Genomic DNA, 26,347 nt, shown 5'->3' with positions numbered 1-26,347 from the left:
GAGATCCCGTCGGATGGCGATGGGGAATAATTGCGCGTTTGCGCTCGTTGCGGGAGGAGGATTCCATGGCCGCCTCCACGACTCCCGGTAGTAATTATCGAATCTCTCCTCCTCCTCCTCCTCCTCCTCCTCCTCCTTCTCTACCTCCTCCTTCTTTGCCCTCCTCTTTTGCCCTACTCGGTCGGTATGGCTCCTTCGCCCCTTATTTCTCTCCGACTCGTGTATTATTATTCGGTGTGTGCACCTACTGGCTAGCTAAGCACCGTCGGACTCCGCGGGTATCCAGCATCGGTACTCTTCGGGCCATCCGGCCTGGATCAGAAGCCAGTCTGACACGAAGATTACTGGAATTAAGCCTTTAATTCCCAAGCAACGCGACTCTCGCTCCAACAACCAATCGCCTGGGATTTTTTCCTCTCGTGCCCCAGCACCGTCCGACCAGATACATTCTCAAAGTGTCCGATGCCAATTTCGATGATACATGGTGCGTGCAATCGTTGTAGATAATCGTACAGCGGACAAAATTGTAAAGCTGACAAGAGAAATGTAAGTACATTTGTCCCTCGAATTTCAAACACATTGAATTCTAGTAATTGCGTAATATGTTCGGCGGTGTACGATTGATTCGACCGAGTTCGCTCGCACTGTAATGACGCCAACGAGCTGGATATATGACAATTTAATTGCGTAATTGGCAAGTTCGCGCCAAGTGGAGCTCCACCTTCTTGGGCAGGGCTCCTATTGGTACTGTTGCGTCGACGAGAAATGAAACTGTCCCATCGCTACAAATCGATCGGACGCTGGATCGAGATCATCGACGATGTCTCAATCGAGAGGAGACCGCCGGCGATAATATCGATCCTGTACCACGCGCTCTATTAAAATTTCTCTGCAAGGTGACAGGTAACATTTTCGCATCGCCTCTGCTCGTTGCTAGCGATTAAAATGCAAATTAGTGCTCTCGCTTGTAAAAATACTCGGACACTGCGATATGCTCGGTTAACTCGTTTCTCGGAAGACGCTACGATCGTAGTCGTGGAAAATATCGCCGGTACGATTCAGCGAAGAGTAAAACATAGCGAAAGTAAATCTTCCATTTTCTCGTGGATAACTTTGCCAGTTTCTGTTAATCGTTCTATATTCGCGTACTAGCCGTATCCTTTAGTGGCTACACTATCGTGCAGCGTGGAATACCAAATGAGACTCGATATACCCTGGAAGTCGACTACTATGACAACTTGGTTCGAGTCTGAGAAATACTAGCAGGTGTATGACGAACTAAACTACAGACTTTTTAGCCTACTTCAGGCCTAAATACGATTCAGGATTTAAATGTGCATGTATTACCATACGCTTCCAAGAACAAAGTGTCAATTAGACACAGAGTTCAACACGGAATATATTATTCCCTTCGTTGCTTACGAAATGTTCGTCAATGCTGAAACTTAACCCTTTGTATTCAGACAAACTTTTCTTTTTATCAACCCGTCATTTGATGCATCCCAGTTGTATCTCGCCTTGACTTTGTCGCGGTCAAACTGGTAAAATCTACTCGCGATACGTTCACTTCTAAGTTCGGACAAAGAGTAAGTGTTTTATGAACACAGGATCTCATTTGTACAAAAAGATCTTACCGCGAACTGTGAAATGTGTGAAAGTGGGAATGAACCACTTGAAATTGTTCTTTTCATCGTGTTAGTTCAGCAACGTAGTATTATTAATAGCAAATGAAATATTTTTATTCTTCAGATCGATTAGCAGGCTTGTTAGGTTTAGTTCGACTCTGAGGAACATTCGCAGGTGTATGTCGAAGCAAGGCGGCACCCTTTTATCCCACTTCCACCCCAAATACAATACCGGGGTTGGAAACCTGTGGAAGAACGAGAAGTCCACGCGCCAAAATTTGTATCTTTGGTCGGATCCTCGTACCGCCACCGCAACCTTTGGTAATTATCTTGACAGAGATACCGATCTACCGCTCTGAGGAACTCGAGAAATTTTTTCAACGAAAACCTACCACAACCACCACCCAGGTTGCCCTCGTGTTCGACACGGCCCGGAATGTTTCAAAAGCCACGTACACGTTTCGACAATTTTTCTCTTGCGGAATACGAAATTATTTCGGTCGTTTCAGAATAGGTCGAATATAAAAAATAAATGCATTCGTTTTGCGATGACAGCTCGATGCGCGGTGTCTGCAGTTGGCCAGTTTTATTGCACATAAACGCATGTTGCACGATATTCCGAGCGTCGAGGAAACGCAGCAACGTGTCATCAACGATGTTGCGACGATCGTATGGCTATCGGGCAGATTGTAAATTTGTGATTCCCGATGGAAATCGCATGACGCTAGAACCGCGTGCGCTTCGATTCCAAAATTGTTGCGGCAATGTTGTTGCAACGAAAAACGATATCTCGAATATGATTGCACGATGTTCGGCTATCGAGCTTCATCCTTCGCGTAGTCTTTATCCCTTCGAGGATTAAATATTTTGTACGTATCGAGAAAAATTTATTATTGTATATTATTTGTTTTCTATGAAACTATCAAATGGATTTTTGCACCTATTTTCAGAATTATCAGGTTATTTTTTCTCTTCGACTATTTCAGATTAATATCGTTTATTTCTTAGACATCGATTAAGAGAACGTCGAAAGATCAGCAAAAATGGACTCGCGTTTGTTCCGCGTGCTTTTCATACGTCTCGGCGCAAACAAGTAACGAATATACGAATATCATGACTCTTCGCAGATTGATCGTTTCTGCGTATTATTTTTATGTGTCACGAACGTGAAAATTAAGGGGTTGAATAAATATTTCCGTAGGATAGTCGGATAAAGTAACTACAAAGTTTGGAACATTAAAGCAAAGGCCCGTTTCGAAACATACGCAATATGTCTCCTTGTCCACGATACTTTTCACCGCTTGTCGCAACTACAAGTAGCTAGAACTGTCAGTGTTCGAGCTTAGTCATTTTTACTCGAGGACAAAGTCTCGTAACGTATTATCTGCAAACTGCAATTGTTGATCGCGGCCGGAAGTCACACGTGACGCATGCATTTTTTTTCCTTGCGGCAACCTGGTCGCCGTTGACACGGGGTATTACGTGGGCGTGTAAAGTTGGCGATACGTGGGTCGCGAAACTTTTGTGGGCCGTACAAACGAAAGGAAGCGAACTTTGCTCTTCGTGTCGATCGTATCACCGTTAATTTTCTTTCATCCTCGATACTCCTCGCTTCAAACTTTCTCGTGCATTTATTCGACCGCTCGTTTCGCTGACGCTGGCCTTATCTATCCCGCAAATTGTTTGATAGTCCCTTATCACGATCCGCGAAACGGAAATCCCATTTGAGACCGATCAATTAACGCGAGGTTTCCTCGACCCTGTAACCACCGATCGACAAACCGGTGACTTTGTTTCGCTCCTAAACCAAACGTTAAGAAAAGCGACGTTTAACATCCCCTGGGGATACATTAGGGTGGCAGAGAAAGAGAGAGACTGAAAGAGTAGATTAGGGATCGAGTGCTTACGACTCGTCCCTTAATCGCAACCGGAGTCAATATCGTCGCCAAATTCGAGCTCCATTGGCGCAAATAGAGTGCCTATAAATAACGAGGCCACCCCGAGTGTTGTGATTATATTACCTACGTCGACGAATCGAACAGGCGAGGAGAGAGAAGAGAGAAAGAGAGAGAGAGAATGTACGAGGAACGACGATACCAATGACGCCGCGAGGCTTTCAGGATCGTGGTGAACGAGGAAACGCTTTGTGGGTAGGGAAAACCCGGGGGAGTCTGTGGTAGATTAAATCTCCGCTGGTTAGCGTTTGATTAAACTTGGGAGTGAGAGCAATGTTAATGCTTGGTCTGCGCTTGATTGCGCGCCAACGAAATTGACATGGCGAGTGCGACACGCGTCGTAAAACAGAGCCTAGTTTTTGATTCCTTTTTTTCTACCCGAGATTCGCTTTCGTGTTTTATGGCCGCGTAGTTTGTCTGTCACCTCCACTGAATTACAGCTGCAGCTTGACAAAAATCCTGCCTTTCCCATCGAACGAATATATACTCGCCGCTAGTTGCTTGGCAGCTGTATACAAAGACGTAACAGAGAGTCGTTGGATAAAAATATCGTACGCCATGGTACGCGATGTTTCTACCTTTTCAACCTACAAAGACGCTCACGGGCGTGCGTCCACTCATTCATAACGCCTTCGACAGATTTGTTTAATTACTTAATTGCCTGCTTCGGGCCGGCCGATACATTCTGCCAATGTAGCTGGCGCTGGCAGATGTCGAAACCCTTTGGGCGAAAGGAAGAACGAGTACCCGTCTTATCTGACGTCCCCTTGGAAATAAATTTACGCAACGAGCGTTCAACGTGGACGACATCGAAAAGATACAACCGGCCAACGAACGATCTTCATCTGCAAGATGGAATCGATCACTCGCGCACCAACGACAGCCACGCGATCGAGCAGTCCACCGCGCGTCTTTTCCTGCTCTCAAATTGAATCGGAGCCGATATTAACCTTCTTGAGGAATCGCGTAGTGGGGAAGAAAAGAAGAAAAGAAGAGAAACACAGTGGGGAAGAGTTCGAGCCGGAGCGAAGGGCCTCACAATTAGCGCATACATCACTGGTTGAGAGGCCGCGAGGGGTTAGGAGAGGGCCCCGTACTGGCAACCTGTTATTATATACGCGGCCCGAAATACGCATGTATCACTCACGCACACACGTTTTCGCCGTGGAACACGTACGGCCCGTCGGTGGATTAATTCGCACGCGGCCCGATCGCGAACGACGATGGGAGGCGCGCCACTTGCACGACGAAACTCGATTTACGACCGAAGATCTTCGTCTTTCTTATCCTTAGCCAGGATCCTTATCGTAACACGTCTATGCGCCATCGTCCCTATCAATCGATAAGCGCGAACGTTTGCGAAAACATTCCGCTTTATTTAAATATCTGGCCGTGGCCAACGACCATTTAATTAATATTTAGATAAACGTCCGTGGAAATGATTTATCGAGATAGTAACGCAAATCGATGTACACGATGTATGGACGAGAAAAATTCGATCGCGTAGGCCGCGAAAATCGCGTGAAAGAGATATCGCGTAGAGGTATGTGTATCGAGTCGTCTAACATTTTAAAAGAGGAAACACCGCCGGATAACTAACGGCCGAATCGTTGGCCGATTAATAGCAACATTTTTTTACGGATACACGTAATTGATAGCTTCGAATAATGAACGTTCGTGTGTGCGATCGACTCGAGAGATACGGGCGGAAATAATTAATGCGTCTCCTGCGACATTAATAATCGATGATGCAATTGGAATCTACTATACAATGATCGTTCCTGCGAACTGATAATATTTCACCTATGTCCGGTGTACATTAAAGAAACTTCAAGTAATTCTCGTGTACAGCGTTCACGATTTCGAAATACGCCTTTTATCGCTAGAATTATCGTGTTAGTAAAAATATCCGATAATTTTCTACTGTCGTAGCTAATACAAACATGGAAATGTCTTTAGTAATATCGATGATTGATGATATTCACTTGCATTGAAACAGAAATATGATTTACATAAGAAGGCCATGGTTGAAAAACGTTGCAAAATCACATTCTCCTTATCTTTTCTAGACGAGCAAGCTTTAAATTAAATCCATAGAAAAGTATCTTTAACATTCAGTAAATACGTTATCGAGCCATTTCACGTCGCCAAGGTTCTCTACATACTTGATTTATTAGAACTATGCGTACGTTAAAATATTTCTTACCTTTGCCTTTCATAAAACTCCTTCAACTTATAAATCATTTTTAAAAGACATTCTTAACAGGTTGTTTCATTGCAATTTTTGGAATTCCCAGACATATGCAAATATGTGATATTAAAATTCTGTTTAATTATAAACAGTGACATTGAAGTGACAAAGTAGAGAAAAATATATTTATTACGTGTTCCTCTTGTGATGTTCGTGTACTTATTGATCCTCGTGGTATCATTTTAATTCCGACTAACTATGAGCAACGCATTTATATGAGCATATGAGTTCTTTAATACTAAAGGACTCTTCTAACGTTAAACATGGAACAAAAGAAGAAAGAAATTTTTGGCAAGTCATCGGAAGAAGTAATTTGACAACGATCGTATCATAAATAATTGATCGGCAGTTCAGGTATTAATAACAGCTACAGCATCCAAGTACCGGGATCGTGTCAAGGACCACCCGCGGCGAGTTGGCCCGACAATGCCGGGGACAGACGACACGACACAATCAGGGACTCCCTGTTCCGTTACCAGGCTTGCTAATAAATTATTAAAGGGACACCCTCTGGAAGTGACGTCGGAATATTACGGTAAGGATGAGTGTCCCGTTTCTCGTTGCTGGTTCATATCGTACATAGCGTATCTTTGCAAAAAACTTATCTCATCCCGAAGACTGAGCTAAATCCGTGGCTCGTTTCTTTTTCCATTTGCGGAAAAATGTAGTAACCCTGACATTACGGCGGGTTCTTGTCAGCCGGACATAGCGCTACATAAAGCGATCATAATTTTCGCGTCTGACACGGGCAAGATTAATTGCCGTATTAATTTTGCTCGTGTATATTTTTCATTCGAGCTACGTGCTTGTGACAGGTAATTAAACAGCATTTAAACCTGGCCACGCTAAAGTGAAAATTGAGAATCTCGTTCGGCTATCGAGTCTCCTATAATAAGAGATTTTCGTCGATAAGAGGTGTGTTTCGCGAGAAACGGACCCAACTATCGGGTTATTGTGAAAGTCGTATGAAGTATGTTTTAAGACGTTCACGCACTACCGACCATAGAATATTAGAACACTGGCTCGTTGTATCTTTTAGAGAATTTATAACAGATTTATATAGTGCGAATAAAATAATAAGTAGATTTCAGCTAACTAGAAAATATAACTGCGTCTTTTAACTATCATTTTAATCGTATTCGCATAGTACTTGAAGCGTTTCCATAGCGTTAAAGTCAAATACGACAAAATTTGGAGCGCCATATTAACCGCGAGATACTGCCTTTTCCTTTGCCTCTCCGTCTTATCGACAGCGATATCAAAACCAACCTCATTTTCGATCTGAGACGGGCTCTGCCTTTTCGAAATGCGTGCTGCGCACCGCGAGCTATTTACAAAGAAAGTCCAAAACGCGGAAACACGCAGACACCGGCACGCTTGATAACGCGGGGCAAAGGTTTGGAAATTTTTCCCTCCTTAAACCAGGTTAGAAAAGAGTGACTTTCAGTTGGTAGCGGAAATATCCAATAATTCTTTGTCTTTACCTCGAAGCAGAACGTGTCACGATAAATTTCCAATAGCTTGAAAGAGTTCATTTTGGTCGTGCCGAATCCAAGAAAAGTCACTTTACAAATGCACATACTTATAAGCAAAGAATGAAAAATTCGTGTCAGTATATATCGGATCACAGTATATGGAATAATTACGAGTTACCTAACTAACGATAATTATCGCGACTTTCATGTGTAGCTAATTTCGTGATAGCGGCACGTGTCGTTATCTAAGCCTGTTGAAAAGTGTGCGCAATTTACGCAGCGCTAATTCGGAGAAGCTTCATTAGGCCGACCTCGAGGCCCGTACTTAGACGACGCGGGGGGTATAATCATAGTTTAAATTCGGCTCCCATCCATTGAAAATCAGTGGCTCTGACCCGCTTCGCAATCAGGATACCGGTTAGGGAGATGGTAGGTGGGGGCTATCATGGGGCATTTGATCCGCGGCGGGTCATCAATATTGCATGAGGGGACCACGGACGCGCGTACGATCATGCCAAATGCTGGGAATCAAAATAGTGACGGAGTTTATAGTTCGAGAGAGGGAACTGCTATTCCCCTCGTTGGCGAGCACGAGCCGGAGTCACGTTGCATCGACACATGCGGAAGATGCACCTTGCACGAAAAAAATGTCACGACTTTGTGCCTCGCTGGAGGCTCAATTCTTTGTCCGACTTCCTTTCGATTCCCAATTTGACTCTTTGTCTTAGCTTACGTAAGATCTGTTATTCGTTATATCGAAAGTGGAGAAAATCAAAGTTCTATCGTAATGGTCGATACTTGCAAAGAAACTTTCAATATTTTCTTGAATCATAAGAAATTCTACGACAGACGAATGCTATTCTTATTCTAAAGATCGTCGCAAGTGACCTGAAGAACGTACAAGAATTAAATTTCACAGGAAGGCGAGACTCTCGAAAATATTTTACGTTCTTTAAAATTAATTACCAGCTGTGTAAGAGTCGAATGATTGATGCCTTTGGTTAATCAGCTTAACAGGAAATCGCAGAATACCGATGCGAATGCGAGCCTTTTAATACCATCTCTCTGTTCTCTTAAGCAAGCCAATCCTCGGAGGTACAAGATTTTACGAAGAGAAAATCAAAGGCAAAAAGAAGGGATGGGACGAGTCTCGAGAACACGTTCGACTCGTACTTCATATTACGGTACGATACATCTGTGTGCGCACCGAGTCGGCCACCAAGGTGGAAGGCTCGCAAAACGGACGTGGATAAGACGCAGAAGACTCGAACAACAAGAAAGAGAAGCAGAGAAAAGGAAGGAAGAACGAGTATGGGAAGAACGAAGAAAATAAGAACGCAAACGAAGCCAATATTCTATACGAGCGGAAAATCTTGAGAAAATAAAAGGGAAAGAGACGTACTTGAACGCTAGTCGTATCATTGCTGCTATCACGATGGTGGAATACGAGAACGTTACCGAATTTCCAGCAATATCGTGCGCTCGTACGTCGTCGGAACGCATTCGCAAAGTCGACGCCCACATCGAATCAGTCGGATCGAGAATCGACCTGCTTACCCTCCATCTTCTTCATCGTTCTTCCCTTCCTTCGCGTTGGACGCAATGGCGCGGCCTGCGTGGTATACGTTCCTTCTTAATGGCAAATAAAGCAGGTGGAGTGGAGCGGAGAACCGCTCGTGATTGCCGGATTAATTGGCTGTAGCGTGGATGCAGCAGTAACGGAGAATGTACATGGCACACGGATTATTATCCGTTCGTTCGACGAAGAGTTAGTCTAAACGTTTCTTCCGCGCCTTTCCTTCCTCTCTCCTTCTCTCTCTCCTTCGAATCATCGACGAAGGATCGGCGAACGATGGAAAATCGTAGGCTCGCCCCACGCCGAGGCGTGCAAGTCCGCGATTACGAACGATTACAATTTTTTTTTTATAGAATTCTTGCCTTTTATCGCGGCAACCGAACGGAACTCGAACATTTTCTGGATATTTAATTACAATTATAAGAAGAACGAGCTGCTGAAAGAACGGACGAACGCGTAATTAGAGGCCATAATCGTGAACGAAGGTGCTAATTGAGACTCAATTGTTAGACCACGAACTAAAACTGCTACATTCTTTTAAACATTTCCCGCCTAATTATATTTTCCTAACGTTAAAAAGTATCTTCCGTTCGGATAACTTACGAAACACGATTCGTCGTTTCAATTTTATATCAAAGGTTAAGATACCCTTAGTGTTTGCTGCTATAAAATCAGAGGAAGATTGAAATACAAAAATTCGAGGACCCTAGTAGAGTTAACATTGTTTCCAGATCATACGTTTTTATTATTTTTAATCCAATCTTCGAAAGAATAATGTCGACGAAACCACTGGATGTTAAAGCACATACCGTGTCACCCCTGGTATACCGAGAATGGAGGTACAACGACGAACGAGGGATGAAACGACGTTGAAGTGCTGACGCGGTAACCATCTTGGTTTCCCTGAGTGGCACTGTCGGTAAATGCCGCGGGATTCGAGGGTGGATGTGAGAGAGGAAGAGCTGGCAACGAAGGAGGACTCGATTCCGTGGGGTGGAGAGAAGGAGGGTTGAAAACGGGAATGGTTGGAGAGAACTGTGAGCGACGTGACCGCAGGAATCGATGCGGACGTTCTGGAAAATCGTGCGCTCGGATGCTGACGCAGTGTTTCTGTAATTCGCAAGTCTTTCACGCGACGTCGGATAACCGTTTTATATTATCGTTTTCCAGCGTTGCTTTCCAATCGTCGAGTTTACCCGTATCTCGAGATCCGACCATGAGACCCAACCGTCCTCTTTCTGGTGCACCCTATTTTAAGATCGTTGTACACGTTAGAAAGGAAGGAGCGAAGGAAAATAGTGGGTCATAGAAGTAGAAAACCGTCGTCTGGCTGTAACTAGCCGAAGAGAAATCGTAGGAAGAGCAAAAGTGCAGAAACGACGTAATAAATGTCCCTTTTCACGGTGGCGAGCGAACACGCTTATTCCAGAGGGGAGCACGCGATCGAATTGGCGAAAAGAAAAAAAAAATGAAAATGCACTTGAATCCTTAAGTGATGTACAGCAGCTCCGCCACGGCAGTCCACTTTATCCTCATGAATTTCATTAACCGAACATTTATCGCCCTCGTATTTTATTCTACAAGCGGTACGTCGAATCGATCAGACTACGGAGACCAGATAAAACCGGAGTTTTATGTAACTTTTTTTGGAAATGTTCGGTTACACAACCGAAGCAATCTCGTTTGAAAAATCTCGTGTGTGAACTGCTTCCAAGTAAACGCGAACTTCGATCGGCCAATTTATCATTGCAAATGAGAACTGTTCCCTTAGCCAATGACCATGGCAATTTCGGGGACGTTAACACGCTTAACATCGTTATCATGGCACATTAACAAATAATTGTATCCGCCGCCGGAGGAATAGGAAGATAAACACTCTACAATGAGTAGATATAATTATTCGAAAACGTTTTGCAATTCTGATCCAGGCTAGTTATATCAAGCTAATAACAAGTTGCGATCGTAATTACGATATTGAAGCGATTATCCAAACATCAAGCCCTATATATAAAGAAAATAATAGTATAGTGTCGCAGATTTACGTGGAATTAATTCAACAACCATCTTTTTCATTGAGTTATTATAATTTTAATTTCCTGTTAATTTTAAACAACTTCTTCATTCAAGCTTTCTTTCATCTCAATTTTGATTTTCAGTTTTTCATCTCCACATTGTCTATGATTCTCTATCATCGTGGGATCATTATTATGAGATAATACACGATTTTTAAGACGCGTGTCTTTTGATTGTTACGCGTGAATCTTGAAGCTATTGTACAGCCTCATACACATACCGAAGTTCAGGAGTTCAAGACATAATCGTCAAGATTAATGATGCTACACATTAGTTACGCTGGCATCTATCTTTTTACGTGTCGCAATATTTACTTTCCGATCCTTCGTCATTTATCTCAATCATTCGATCCATGTCAAAGACAAATTGACGGAAAATTAAATTACACGTCGTACAAAGTTTTTACAGCCCTAAGCGTTTGAAAGTAACGATGAGGTAGTCGTAGGTAATTACGAACACCGGTAAATACCCTATTTACTTGTTAACCTCAAAAAAGAGAAAAAAAAGACACGGTTAAAAGATCACACGAGCTTTGCTTCAAAGTTCTGTTTCCTTTCCTGTTAACTCCGAACAACATCCGCTAACGTGCTCGTCTTTCCTGTGTGTTCCTGCACGCAGAGATCTTTTATATAATCCATCGATAAAAAAATCTAGCTAAAAACTGGTGTTCTATTTACTATAAAACGATGATTGTGTAAAGGTAAAAAAGACGGATAAAATAGAAAAGAAAAGGAAACGAACAAGCAATAAAAATAAGTATTTCCAACGTTGAGAGGCCATACCTCCCTAAGCGTCTTTGGCGCCATGACTCAAGGTCGTGGCGCCATGGTAAGAAATCCGTGGATCGCGTGCTGAATTTAAGTTTTCGCTGGTCTATGTGTATACGAGACTTTAAGACATATAATAACGTTATTTTCTGTCGGCTCCTCGCAAAGAGTCACGATTCGTTGGTAGCTGTGTTACGCGGAAGCCTGCCAGCTAAACGTCTCGAAAGGGATTCGACATCCCTGTTTTCCTTATTTCTGCGTTCTTTTCCGCTTACTCGATTTCCAGCCGAGCTTGATAAAACGGACCTAGCGAACCGATGAATGTAGAGGAACGGTCGATTTCCTCGAGACGCGTTTTGTTCTCACATTCGATCGAATTGAAGCGAGCAAACAGAGATTACATTAATCAAGAACAAGGTAATCTCATGTGGTTCGCCGCGAAGAGTGACCGTTCGTTCGCATTCCCGTTTCTCCAAGTATATATTCGTTGGTCGAAAAAAAATGACTGCGTAAACCAGTTCTCAGTGGCGATAAAGCTACGGCTCTCCGCAGAAATCGACAATTAATTATGGTTCGGCTTATCGTGAAACATTTTGAGACGAGCATTCTCAATTAAGTTTTCACCGAGAGATCGTAGGCTGATACTAGCTACGAAACTTCCTAATTCTAATATATATTCTTTTCGTTATTTCTAAACTGTTACTGTACGGACGAACAAGTTTCCGAGCGATTAATCTCCAGAGCTAGGTCGATTAACCCTGCAATTGTGTAATTAAACTGATCGCATTTCCTTCCCTCTCTCTATAATATATATATCTATCTTATATATATAATATATTATAATACATAGAATATTAGAATAATAAATAAGCGTTTCCCCAGACGGAACTTCTATCTCGCATCATTTGCATGTTCAGTTTTTACGTAAAACAAGCGCCGGCACATAAATTATCGGGCAAACAAATTACGCATATCTCCGCTGCAAAGTACAGTGGGTGAAAAAAGTATATATACTCCTAGTCTTTTTTCGAATAAATAACTGTTTCCATTGATAGTTTTGATTACCCCATTGCAATTAATATTTGGTCTGCATCCTCTTAACTTGTATAATGGTTTCTAGTCTTCCTCGCATAGACTCGATCAGTTTCTAGTTGAATCCTTTCGATATTTTTGTTCGCGCTTGGAGAATCACTCGCCGTAGGTCTGTACTGTTAGATATTTTTCTTGAAAGTAGCTAGAACCTGGTTGTACAAATACTCGTTTGATCCACTGTGCTTCAACTGTTGTCAATGACATGCACGAGTCTACGAACATTGTTGCGTTCGCGTGCTTCGGTTATCGCAATTGTATTCGTTTATTATCTTAAAATGTTTAAATTTACTAGCTAATTATTCGACGAAGTTACATTTGAATTGCTCAACAATGAGCAGACGTATTCATATTGAACACACGTGGATGTATTTCTGAAGGGTAAACCGATTGCAAAAATGAATTATTATCAGCGAAAGATAGTCAAAATACAGAAAGTGCAACATTTTTACTGCAAGCAAACAGAGGCATACATTAAAATATTTAACGTTCCTTTTTTTCTTTTTCGCTTGTCCGAAGTGCCCGTGTTTGCAAACCTGTTTCCTCGGGCAAATAAGACGAAATAAGATCTCATTATTCTTAATTACGCGTGTTGTAATTTGCGGTATAATTAACCACAATTAAGCTCCATAGATCCATATGACATTTCCAATTAAAATACAGTCGTACATTTTTTACTTATACCGCAGCGGGCAGGTCTTCGAAAACTCTACGTGAATTTAACACATTCGCGACTCCGATTAGGCCAAGCCTTCTCCAACGATTTCGATTTCAATGTAGGATACGACGATCCTGGTGCATTCGGTATCGTGATCGATCTGACGAGCGCGATTATAATCATCGTGCGTACGTGTCGCGCGAACGGCACAAAGCTCGATACACGACCGATCGATCTTACAGGAACGTGCGTAGCGTCGAGAAATCAGTTCGGCCATGAATCGTCAGGTCAATTTGCGTAATGACTGCAATCAACAGTCCTTTTTATCCGATTTTACAATTGATTCAATATAACCAGTTGACACTTCCTGTGTGTTTGCGAACAAAAAGAATGACAAATGATTGGAAATAATAGGTTCGACATTCACATTGTTTCTATCAAATACCACTCCATTATGTTTATAACTCTTATAAGTAATTAAGATAAATACTATATTTACTTGGAAAAAATGAGATAGACTTAAAAGATTATTAGACGGATTACGTTAATGATTCCAGTTCAGACCTACCATATACTAAAACAATAACGTAAAGTCACTTCGATTTATCGCATATTTATTTGATAAAAAAATCACTTATACAAGTGAAGTCTGCCTTCATTTATAAATAGACTGCGATGTAATCCGATACAGCCTGTTAATGCATTCGTGACAGATTTAGGTATGCAAAGTGCACAAGATACGAGCGAATCATAAATGTATATGAAATATTCTAAGTATAACGTCTTTTATGATATTTAATGAATGAAACGGATCATTGTTTCATTTAAAAAATACGTAAAGTTATTACCCAAAGTTATATAATATTTAACGCATCTCATATTCTACGTTTGGATTCCATTTCTTCGATTCTCCGGGAAAAATAGAAATTTGCATAAACGCTCGGCACCTGATGACGAGCTGCATATCGGAAGCTTTTTATTAAGCAAGCTTATCGAAATAGGAAACAAAGATTTAGTAAGGAAATCGGTGACTGCAATGGCGTGAAATTGCACCGAGCCAGATCTGCGGCGGAAGTGGATATCTACAACGTACACAACTGCCGCGTACAATTACCTCGTTTTCTACATGTTGCGCGAAGAGAGGAACGATTTCTAAACGGACTGACGTTGCCACGAACCAACGGAGGAGCTAATATGCGCGCTACAACTAGCTGTACAATCTATGTACGCGTGTACGAGCAGCACGCTGGGTATTAAGTAGCGGTATTTACGAAGCCACAATTATCCCCGTTTTCATGCCGACGATCTCTGGAACGGCGAAGGTTCGGACGTGGACTACGTGGGAACTTCTCTTCCGAAGCTAGTCGTGCGGGCTGCGAAGTAACGATCCTAACGCTCGCTTTTAGGAAACGCTACGAATGCCCAAGAGAGGTGGCCTTTTGAGATGGTTCGCGTGAAAGCGGTCTGTACAGCCGATGCCTGATAATTAATCAAACACGTTTTGTCTCGAATTAATGGGAAACTTATCTTTTTTCTGAGAAAATAGGTTTCGCCATGGCCGAAGAAATTTGTCAAAAGAATTTTTAAACGATCCGTGATAGGTCGGTGGATAATCGTGGGATAATTTCCGACTTGTACGAGTTTCGTGGAAGAAGGAAATAGCCAGCGAACATGAACGGATTGAAAAAGTCACACGAAAGGATTTAGACCTCTCCGTCGGTTTAATTTGAATCGTTTCAAGGTCCTCGCGATAGATGAACACGCGATCAGGTAGATTTTTTAGACAGAGCGACGAATTTCGTGTTGGCGAATGTTTAAACGGTGCTCACGTTTAGGTGAATTATTCCTCGCGAGCTAAGTTTAGCTAGACGGAAGAAGGTTTCTTTCTGTAAAAAGAAAGGAAAAGAAAAGGAACTAAAGAAGAACACGGTGATCACGAAAGATCCCTCGTTCGACGAGTTGCTCAAACGCTGAAATTCTTGGTCAAATAACGCGATAGGGACACTTGTTGCCGTACTATGAAATCTCCGGAAACACGCTAACAACTCCATGTGTTTTTGCCGGTTACGAAGGTGGGTACAAAGTTCGCGACACGCACTCGACAATCAATTCTAGCTAATAAAGTTAGAACGTTCGAAAGAGCGATCACCTGGTTATCCAGTGTTGTTATCTGCGCTGTTATCGGCGCCGCGAGCGCTGCGTCGTTCGTATTTGCATTGGGTCGTGATTAAGAGAGGGGCGGACTGAAAAACTGGCGAAGCTCTTTTTACATGCGGTCAACGCTCCTTCGCGCCCTCCCTTTCTCTCGTACTCCTCGTCACCCCGGGCATCTTGATGTCATTCTACATTCCCCGCGATGCGGCGAGTAATTAAAACGTAGTCAGTGCTATTTGAGATCCCTCGACGGTGATTAAGCTTTCCTAACTGATGCACGTATGCTCTGGCCGGCGAACTGTCCTGCATCAGCCTATCCTCGTTATTACGTCCACCTGAAGCAACGAATCCTTTGGTTATGAGAAAGCTCGGCAAGTCCGCTCGAGCCTCTTCGATCGACCGAGTAGAGACGTTTTAACGCTGGTTTCGCCAAGTGATCCTTTCTTAAGAGACGGATAATCGCTGACGAGCTCACGATCCGTGATAATATCTGCCAGACGACTTTCTGATTTTCTCTCCCTGGCCGTTTCCCGTAATTTCAACTGGGTTGTTGTACGAGATCGTTAAGAGGCTAAGATCGTCTTTGTTTTGCGTTAGCCAGCGCGATTACGCGGAAGACGTTCGAGGCGCTAATCTCTCCCGTTTCCGGAAAGGGGATGTCAGACTCGGTTGAAGATATGCTACGTCGCCGCTTTGTTCAATAAATTCATTGCGTTAACCAATTAGCTCGGAGCGACAACCTCTGAATTCCAGAAATCCAAAGGCTGCAACCCGACGGTTGCAAGTCTTCCCGGAATGCATCTTCGTAACGAGACATCAAGCTAATAATAAACGACTGTTTGGCTGCGGCGAAAATAAACTATACAGTGGCTGCGATAAGTGTTGCCACATACCCTTATTTTCCAAAATGCTGCTTATTACGTATCTAAATGTTCGAGTATTTATCATTTATTTAGGTATAGATTTATAAGTATTCGCGACTTTTGATTAGATATATTATTAAAATACTAACCGAGGTCTAGAAAGGAAAGGGCAATCTTGGAAAAGGTGGCACGTATTTTAAAGGAAACACGAGGTTTCGACAGACCCACGATTCCCGTACATTCGATATTCGGCCAACGTATTTAGAAAATGGCGGATAGCGTGCCTTGGGCCTGACGATTACTCAGGAATGAAGGGATACCGGTATCGCCACGCCAGAAACACGATCCAGCTGTAGCAAGAGCTGCTGGCGCCTTCCACACCCACGTTTTACGCGTGTGCGGTGTTCTCCAAGCGATTACGGAAGTCGTATCACTGCCATTTGTACCGACAAATTGGATCGAATAGAAAGCGGTAAATTACCTTCGACACGCTAGCTCCGCAATTTCGAATTTTAGCCGTTCTTAATTTTATCGGGGCAAGAAAGAACGATAGCCATCGACGCAACGGGGACGCGGACGCCAGTTTCTCCGAAATAAATCTATTACGTCCGTGCCGGGAACGAGGTTGCCCCGGAGAACGCGAACAACTTCAGCATTTTATACGCGTTACTGCACACGCGAATACTTTATGCACGTATTACGCGGAGCGTAATGCGAGTTTTATTGCGGTTACGCGTACTGCCACTTTTCTTACGGTGCTTCGGGCGTACCGCGAGCGTTAAGCCAAGTACCAAGAGAACACGGCTTAAACAAAACGATGATATACTGTGCCGAACGATATTAAAAACTGGCAGATGTTGATGTACTGCGCGAAAATTACCGGCTGTCGTGTCCGCGGTATGAGTCGCGATACTTAACCACCACCGATGGGTAATGCGTCATTAATTGAATCGGACGTAATTATGTCGAATTGTTGCGTAACTATCGCCATTATCGATGAAAAAGATTAGACTAAATGGACCTCGAGCGGGTTAAGCTAATTACGTTTCGAGTGGATCGCTTCAAAGTGAATGGAAAATCGAGATAAACGAGAGAAGAATGAGAAGAAGAAGCGGTGGAAAAAAAAGAGAAAGAGGTCAGAGATGGCGAAGAAGCTCACGGTTCTCGTGTATGTACGAGCTTACGTGCCGTTTCCGAGATTTCCAAGAAACCAGCCGGAAATGACAATAAAAATAATCACTTCACAAAACTCTGAATCCAGACTCTCTCCAGGCCGTATACCCGTTACCGGGATGCGGTAATGACACCTAATTACTTTCCACCGCTCTGCACAGAGACTTTGCTCGATTTCGAACAGTAGCGTCGCTAATTTGCACGTGGCCGTTGCGTTAATTAATTCGAGCAGGCGAAATGGCCAAGTTGTCGCGGATGCAAACGCGTACGGAGAGTCTACCGCTCGTAAAAAGGAATGTCGGTCGTAAAATTGCATAACATCGTCGAGAAAACAGAACCTGTCGAACCGTATTTCTTTCGACTCTTCCACTCTCTGGTCCGAATAACTTTCTACTTCTTCCATCTACGCACGCTCGTCGAAAGATCGTCTATCGGTTGTTGGTCGGATTCAACGTAAAACCGCATTAACGACGGGAAGAGGATAATCTTTCCACCATGGGTTCGTTGTTGGAAAATGATCGACATGCTTTTCAGTCTCATCGGTTTAATACCGTTCGCGAAGGAAGCAGACGATCGATAATTCATGGAACATTGCAGAGTCCGATGACACAAATTGATATGGTGGCGCGATCGTTCGTCGATTTTATTTATTTTACACCGATCCCCTTACACGGGAGTCGATGAACCGCGGGTTTGTATTATCAGGCGCCAAAAGCAACCCTGTTGAGATTTTTTACTCCATTTTCAATGGAACTCTATTCCTTAGAAAATTTTTTCCCGTGAAAGATACGATTTCTCGATTCAATTCCAATTAAAGAAGAGTAATGCGAAAAATGAATGTAAATGCATTTTTGTTGATCTTCTAATTTCGATGCAACTTGGTAGCTGGTTTCTTAATAAGAAACGGCCACGACATTTCAGGGATGAGTGTTACGTTCGATCACTATTTTATTTTCCCGTTGTTTAACGACGATTTCCAAAAACTTTCCTTGTTCGTCAAACCTGACGTAACAATTGAACGTTTGTACATAAATACTTACTTTCGCTGGGGCAAAGCGACCGTGCTACTGACGGGCCACCATCTGCGAAATTGCTTCTTGTCGTGGCCCGTCCTCTTCGTTAAGGTCGCGGTCTCACGAGATACACTTAACGCTTTTCCACGAACTGGACTCGCCGCGTTCGCGAACTCGGCCAATTTTCGAGCTGGCTCGTTCGCAGATGCGCGTCTTTCAAGAAAATTCCGTAAATTCGTCTTTGTGTCATTCGGCGATTACATGAGTCGGCGAAAGCGAAAGAAAAGAGCAATGTGCGTGGATTGCGATTTTTATGAAACCTAGCTAATAAGGGACTGTAATCAGATATCGCGTTTCACGACAGTTTGCACTATCCTGATTTTCCTGTTTCCTCCACGAATACAATTGTGCGACATGTGCGTCATAATCACCTAACGATTATATTTTGTGTGTACTTGTTTTTCCTCTCGTCTATCGGTCTCCACCGGTAATTTCCTTTCTGCTCCTAGTCGTGGGAACACGATGGATCGAATCGACAGACGCGAACAGGTTCCGCGATACTTTTAAAAATTATTCCCCGATGTTACATTGAATTCCAATTGACTATAGGCTAAGCAAGAAACTCGAGGTGTTGTATGCGACAAAAAACTACACTCTCGCACTCCAATACTTCTAGTACCATGCGAGAGCGGTTGAGAAAAAGAAAATGGGTAAATAGATGAAGTATGTTTTTGCCGTCACGATAAAATTGTAAAATTAGGTCTTCCCGTAATTACCATGACTATCGTTACTTGTTTGCGATATGTATATGTGTCTGTGTGCATATGCTACTTTGTTGAAGCAACCGGTCAACTGGTCAGGCAAAACGTAACCGACAAAAATATACTCGTTTCTTGCAATAATTCAATACACGGTTCTACGATACAATTTTAATTATTAAAGCGAATAAAAGATTGCACTGAGTAATAAGCTCAGTAATAAGATTAACATTCTTTTCATTCGGACGCTGAAAACATCATCATTCCCGTGACAATTATAAAGTCAGAAAAGCTTCGTCGTTATGGAAAAAAGGAAATTCTCCGATCCACGTTGCTTAACGTGGATTCTTCCTCGTAACTGGTGCGAACTTGGCTGCCTCAACAATTATCGCGCACTACTGGCACGTCCAGTAATTATCATCGGTCGTTTATCGTCGTAATCTCTGTCGAGATTATAGTAACGTTGGCCGTTTCGCGAAGCAACAACAGCAGCAACATCGAAGCAGACTGCCGTATCTCTGGATATTCTCTGCTTTCCGTTCTCTCTTCTACGGTTTACCTCTCTCTTTCTCTCTGTTCTACGCTCGAAAGATCCTGGAAGGATCTCGGAAGGCCTCGTGGAGAGTCGGAAACTGTGCTGGCTGGCACACACGAAGTCGAAAGAGGCTTCGCAGGTAATTGCTAGGCCGACGGGTCGATAATGAGCCCTGGCTTCGGGGAACCGATTACACCCGGCCCAAGCCAAAAGCAAAGTCAGAGCCGAGAAGCAGAGAAGAAGAGGACGAGGACGATCCAACGGAGGGAGAAAGTTAAGAAGAAGGGAACGAAAGAACGGGAGAAGAGGGCGAGTTCCTACGCTTGAGACGTTTTGTTCAATCCTTCATAGGATACACTCGCGGTTAATCCCTTCGGAGATTTTGCGTAATCGACTGATACGTGTGACTTGATATTTGGTAGAAAAGTATTTACCTGGGAAATTTTGAATAACAGCTGCGATGTCCACCTCTTGTCTCATTCGTCGATTATAGTATTGTCACGTTATCGTTCTTCTTATTCTTATATTATTCTTTCGTTATGATCTTTACGAGACTTATTCGGCAAACATAGAGAAGAAATCGAATACTTCGGAATGCAGAAACCTGTAGAAACTATTTGAAGAAATTTCTTATCGAAAAATCCGATTCTAACGAAACCATTTTTAACTTTCGCCGCAGATTTCCAGAACAATACATACTTATCTACGTACTTAACAATAATTCAAACGATCAATTACCATTTGCCATTGTAACATGGTGTGTGTATATGACACATGTCAGTTGGAATATAGGATTTCTGTATGCGGCCCTAATTCAATGGCCAGGTACTGTAATATATTATACTTGGCTCCTGTCTAAGTTTAGCAGCCGCTCCGTTATATGTATCTTCATTTTGTAATATTGTTGGGAAACAGTTAAGCGCCACGATAATCCCGGGGCATCAACGAGGAGCAACAAGCTGCTCGATGAACGTCGATAACGGAACAAGTAAGTATAACGGTCGAGAAACGCATAGAGGATAAAGGAGTTGCATAGGGAAAAAAGGAATAAGAAATTAAGCGATACAACGCAAAAACGTATCAGCACGAAGGGGGATTTATCCTCGGTGAGGAAGGTAGGGAAAAATCGTGACTAATAGCTAAATTATCAGCGACAAGCTGTCGATGAGAGGTGAAAGACGAGGAGAAATGGGAGGACAAAGAAGAAGAAGAAGCTCTTCCTGTATCGTGCGATGAAACCTGCCTAGATCTCTCGCTACCGGGATGAGAGGTAGGTGATCTAATTTCCCGCGCAGTCGTGCAGAAAATGATCCAGGCCGCGATTACGAAACGGCTTCCAGTCTTCGCCGGGGGCAACGAAGGCGCCGTTTTTACCGCTCTCTTTTCGTTTCCATGCACCGTGTGTAATAATCGCGGCGTAGCGTTATCCGCTTCCCGTGGAACAGTCGCGCCGTTCCAAATACGCGGAAAATTATTAGTCGAACCCGTGGCACGAAACGTTTCGATGTGACCTCGAGAAGTTCTAAGCTTTAGAAGGTGCTCTTGTTTACACGTTACTCCGATCCAAATGCATCCGACGTCAACCATATTCCGTCGTCCGATACATTAAAGCTTCATCACATCGCTACTTCTTAAGGATGTTCGTGTGTTAAAACGTTCGCAAGATAATTACTTTCGCGCGTCCACGCTTTCGTATCGGCTTTGAATATCCTTCAATGAATAGATTTATCGACGTCTATCTATGGAATTAGGGAAGAACGACAAGGTACTCGATCGAAGATTCGATTACTCGATTCGACTCGGTTATCACCGCGGTACGATAAATGGAAAACAGCTGGCAGATTGCTTTTCCTTCGTGTTGCGAATTTCTTAATCGTCCTGAGCAACGTATTCCTTGTAATTAGAATTTGTTGAATAAATTCTGCAATTTATCAATCAGATATTCGAATAAGAAATATTTCGAACGATGTTCAGACTCGTGCATGTACAATATGTAATGAAAGGAGGAATACACGTGAAGTACACGTTTGGTACAAGCGGCGTGGAGGCCGCGGTGATGCCTTTTCGTGGCCTCGAGGGCCGCTGGTCCCGCTATTATCATAATGAGGTAGAAAACGTAGATATTAACGCGAGGTTAGTTAATAGTACACTTATCCGAGGAACGCAAATAGTTCGTGGTTGAGGAGGGATTTGCCTACTGTAGAGAAATTTCTTCCTCCGCGATATCTCTTTTCTGATCCTTTCCTCTGTCCCTCGCGTATCTTTGAAGCAAAGCGGCCGTAAATCAAAAGTGACAGAATCGGATTCTCATCTGCATAATTCGCTTATTTTATTCCATCCACGTGCTCTTGCCGAGCCGTAAATGTTTGAAGGCTCATCAGCCCTCTGCAAATTATTAATCTCGCGTATCCTATTACGAGTAGAGGGGTTGATTAACTTTTCACCATTTCCTCTCGTTTCTTTCGAATTAAAAGTAACGTCGTAATAACATTCTCCGTGTATTACCTTTTCCCATAACAAATTTCCCGCAATATAAATCGTATTTTTGATTTCCGTGCAACCGTGTTAAATATGCAACGTAAACAGATTAGGCGGCAAGACCCTAATTCAACGTTATGGTGTTATCGTGTTCGATCGTCGTTTGGAGACCGTGTTTTTTCAATAACGACCACCGAAACTACCCGTGTCTTCGCCGTCAAAGAAGAGGACTCGATGTCTTTATTCTCTCGACAGTGTTGCATAATCTGTAACAGCTGCGGCGATTTGCTCGGTGGTTATCCGCGAGGTGGATCGTCTGCATCTGGTGCCACAGTCCGATTTTTTAGCCGGTAGGCAACCGTGCTAGTCACTCGAGAAATGGGCAGGCCGAAATGGAGGATACACACACAGTTGGATCGTGGCGATCCGGTGGCGTTTCGCGCGCGGCAAAACAGGGAGGTGCCAATTTGCAGGTGCAAAGTTCACGCGACGCTCGGGGTAAACCGCTAATGAGGGTTCGAGTGGTACGTGTGCGCGACGCGTGTAGATTTTCTGGGGGGCAGGTTAATTACCCCGCTGTCCTGTATTATGGCGTGTGCTTTTTCGCGTCTGTTCCATTCTATAATTCCTGCCAGCTTGACAATGTAACCAACAGTTATTTAGAGCGATGCGGTTGTTGTCAAATGCTTCAAAGTTGCGCGTTCGTTCTCTCAATTAATGATAGCTCGTTAGTCGTGCAACATTATAATTATACTTCCCTTTTTTCCATCTCTGAAAGCGACAATCTATGAATTCTTTTGCGGAACGTGGAATTTTAAAGTGTCATAAAATGTAAAATTTAGACCCTGTTATTAACCTTTACGATAAGAATTACAACGTGTTGTAATAATTGTACAGAAAATAACTTTGCCCGTCTAAAAAAGAAAATCGTCTTGTACGAGTTTTACGCATAGTTGGTTCAAAAACAATTTCAAAAACATTGACATGTAATCATAACGTTAGTCATAGTTTTAATTATGACATCACCTATTTGTATAGAAATACGTGGTATTATATTTCTGGATCTAACAAATCGTTTTCTTTGCCAATTGCGCTACATTGAGGTATTTCTTTTACCTATTATCATAACAATTGGAGAACCGAAAGAATGTAATTATTATGTCTTTTGCAACGTAACCCTCAATTATAAGAACACACTTTATATTAGCGTTTCTCAAGTAAGTATCATAATTTATCGTTTGTTAGAAAAAAAAGACATATTGATGCTTCGACTAAAAACATTACAACACATTTACAGCTTGTTCTATATAACTATAATTATGACATTACCTCAAAGCTTTATATTCGTCACAATGTTCTATTAAATAATTACCGATATGTAATTGCAACAACGAATACGTATTAATTACAAGGTTATATAGTAATGATAAGCTTACTAGTTGTAAAACTTAACAGTTTTCCGCCCCTCGTAACATACGACCTCAACAATGAAAAAGCTAAGCATTCGCGATTAAATAAACAAGAATACGACGAATAAACATAATTTTAATTCACGAAATAAAAGAAGTTGATATATATTGCCTAGATTATTTAAGAGAAGGATTTCTTGGCCGTAAGAAAGGTAAGATCTTTGATTCCTGTAACTCGTAAGGGAGAGCCGATACCACGGGTACCTTTCCTTTTACTCGTCTCTTTTTCCTGTCGGGCTTAGCATCCCTAGTGGCGCCTCTCTCAGGATATAAATTAATTAGATTTGTGTGGAGGTGTGTCAGCAAAGTGCCGGCACTGTGTTTCTTGCCCTACGACTGTCTGCTCTGCCGCGCGTTTCAACTCGACCGAATGGCCTACTCTCCGCTATCTACAGATAGTTTCATAACCCTTCGAATATATTTATTCCTTCGCGTAAAAGTCCAGCCGGTTTCCTTTAAATTAGTCGCGCTAGTATCTAATCGACTCTACTTCAAATATCTAAAATTCGTTTATGTACCTAGTCATGAATTATTAAAATATAGAAAACAGTAGATATCCACGTCCACTTTATATCGCCATTATATTTAAGTCAATGATAACATTTGCAAATAAGCTATATTTTACAAAAGCGACGTTACAGGGAAAATAACCTTGCATGAAACTCTTGCGATGGAAATTTATCAAGAACACGTGTAACACCTTTGAAGCAACGTATACGTCGACAGGTAGGTCTGAGTATAACGCATGATGTATGGTGGGCGTGAAACGGGTGTAGCAACATAGTAACGTTTACTATATCGGCCAGGATTGTCTAGCGGTTCTCCAGACGAATTCGTGCAACCAAACCGCAGCTGTGGAATTAACTTTGGCGATACCGCCAATATCGATCTTCGCTCTAACGATTAAATCTCGAGAGAGTGCCTGGTCCCAACAAAAGTGTAACGTTTCACGCTTTAACAGGGATAAATAATGGAAGAAAACACGAAAATAATTCCTTTGCATGGTATTGTCATCGTATGCATTTCCCTCTCGATAATTATCTGTCATCAAGTAATTAAATAACCCTTTATGCTGAATCGTTAAACGATGAGGGCATTAAATCATCGCGTCGTCGTCTTTTCTTTCTTGGTTTTACAAGCTTGTATTTGTCATAAGTCACGAATTGACACGATACATATGTAGAAAGTGTCTAACGAATTACAATGGGATAAAGGAACGTACAAATGTCATTTATTATACATCATTTTGAATAACAAGCGCGATTAAAGTAAAAGCGAGAGAAAATATATGTACGTGGGTAAATATCGTCGATAAACGGATGATCGATGTACCTACGCGGATAGGTTACCCGCTTTATAATACGTTCACCGTAATTGCAAGCTTGTTTTAACAATTCCACCTCTGTACACGTGTCTTAAACGATTACATAATAGCGAAAAATGTTAGGACGCAACTAATAAATTGTAATAATCTTTTGAGTATATCTTCTGACTGAACTAATATTAACGTTCATAGTAATAATTTGGCACAATAATCTTTTAGCCATACGATATATTCCAAAAAAAATCAATTTGTAAATTTCGACATACTTATTCTAATTTATGCAAGAAATATCAGCTTAAAAAGATTAAATGTATTATGTACATTCCCGTTCATAAGTATTACGACACTTGCTGATATCGTGTAGGACGTTATAATTGATACAGATTATTAGAGAAGAGATTAGAATGCCAGGTTTTTATATTCGTGCAAGATAATCATTTAAAACACGCAATTATATTTACAAGCACTAATTTGTAACTATCATGAGATAGTGATGAATAAAATATTCCTTGGCCATCACAATATTGTGATCTAAATCCCACGGATATTCAAATTCAAGTTAAATCGAATAAGAAATTCTAAGTATATCGAGCATCTGAATTTGATTTATAAAATCACTATAATAAACGTGATAAGAGAATCGATAATTCGAGTATTTAGATTGATTAAATTACTGATGGAAAGACGCGATAAACATAGATGATAAAAAGTTGGTATTTTGATAAATACGTTTGAACAGATTACTATAATATCAAATAGTATCGATAATATCTATAATAATCTTCAAAGATTTCAGATAGTAAAGTATATATTTGGTTAGCTTAAGTGTCCCAATACTTATGAACAGGACTATATGTGAATGCTGAAATAGAAACTCACGTTTATGTTGCCTAGGTGTGTTGGAGGGCTGATACCCCTGCGGCTTCCGCCGCCTCCGACCTCCGCGTCCAGCTTGCCGGTTCGACTGACCTCGTGGATCCAAAAAATGACGACAGAAAGCGTCGATGCGGTTTCGTTGATCTTCGTGTAATTACGTTTGTTCTTCAGAACGGTCTGTCTATGCGCCACTGTCCACACCGAGCAATAAAAAACACTATGTCACAAACTTGAA

General features: G+C 42.1%; 1 long non-coding RNA gene across 1 annotated transcript; it reads left to right on the top strand.

The window, feature by feature from the left end:
- The first annotated feature begins 116 nt into the window (after positions 1 to 116).
- LOC125386160 lies at positions 117 to 26,347 on the top strand. Its single transcript, XR_007226055.1, has 2 exons — positions 117 to 546; positions 26,131 to 26,347. It is a non-coding gene; the product is annotated as an uncharacterized LOC125386160 (long non-coding RNA).

This window comes from Bombus terrestris, chromosome 13, assembly GCF_910591885.1.
Source record: "Bombus terrestris chromosome 13, iyBomTerr1.2, whole genome shotgun sequence".
Taxonomy (NCBI): Eukaryota; Metazoa; Arthropoda; class Insecta; order Hymenoptera; family Apidae; genus Bombus; species Bombus terrestris.
The sequence above is the reverse complement of the archived record's forward strand: the minus strand, read 5'-3'. Positions and strand labels throughout refer to the sequence as shown.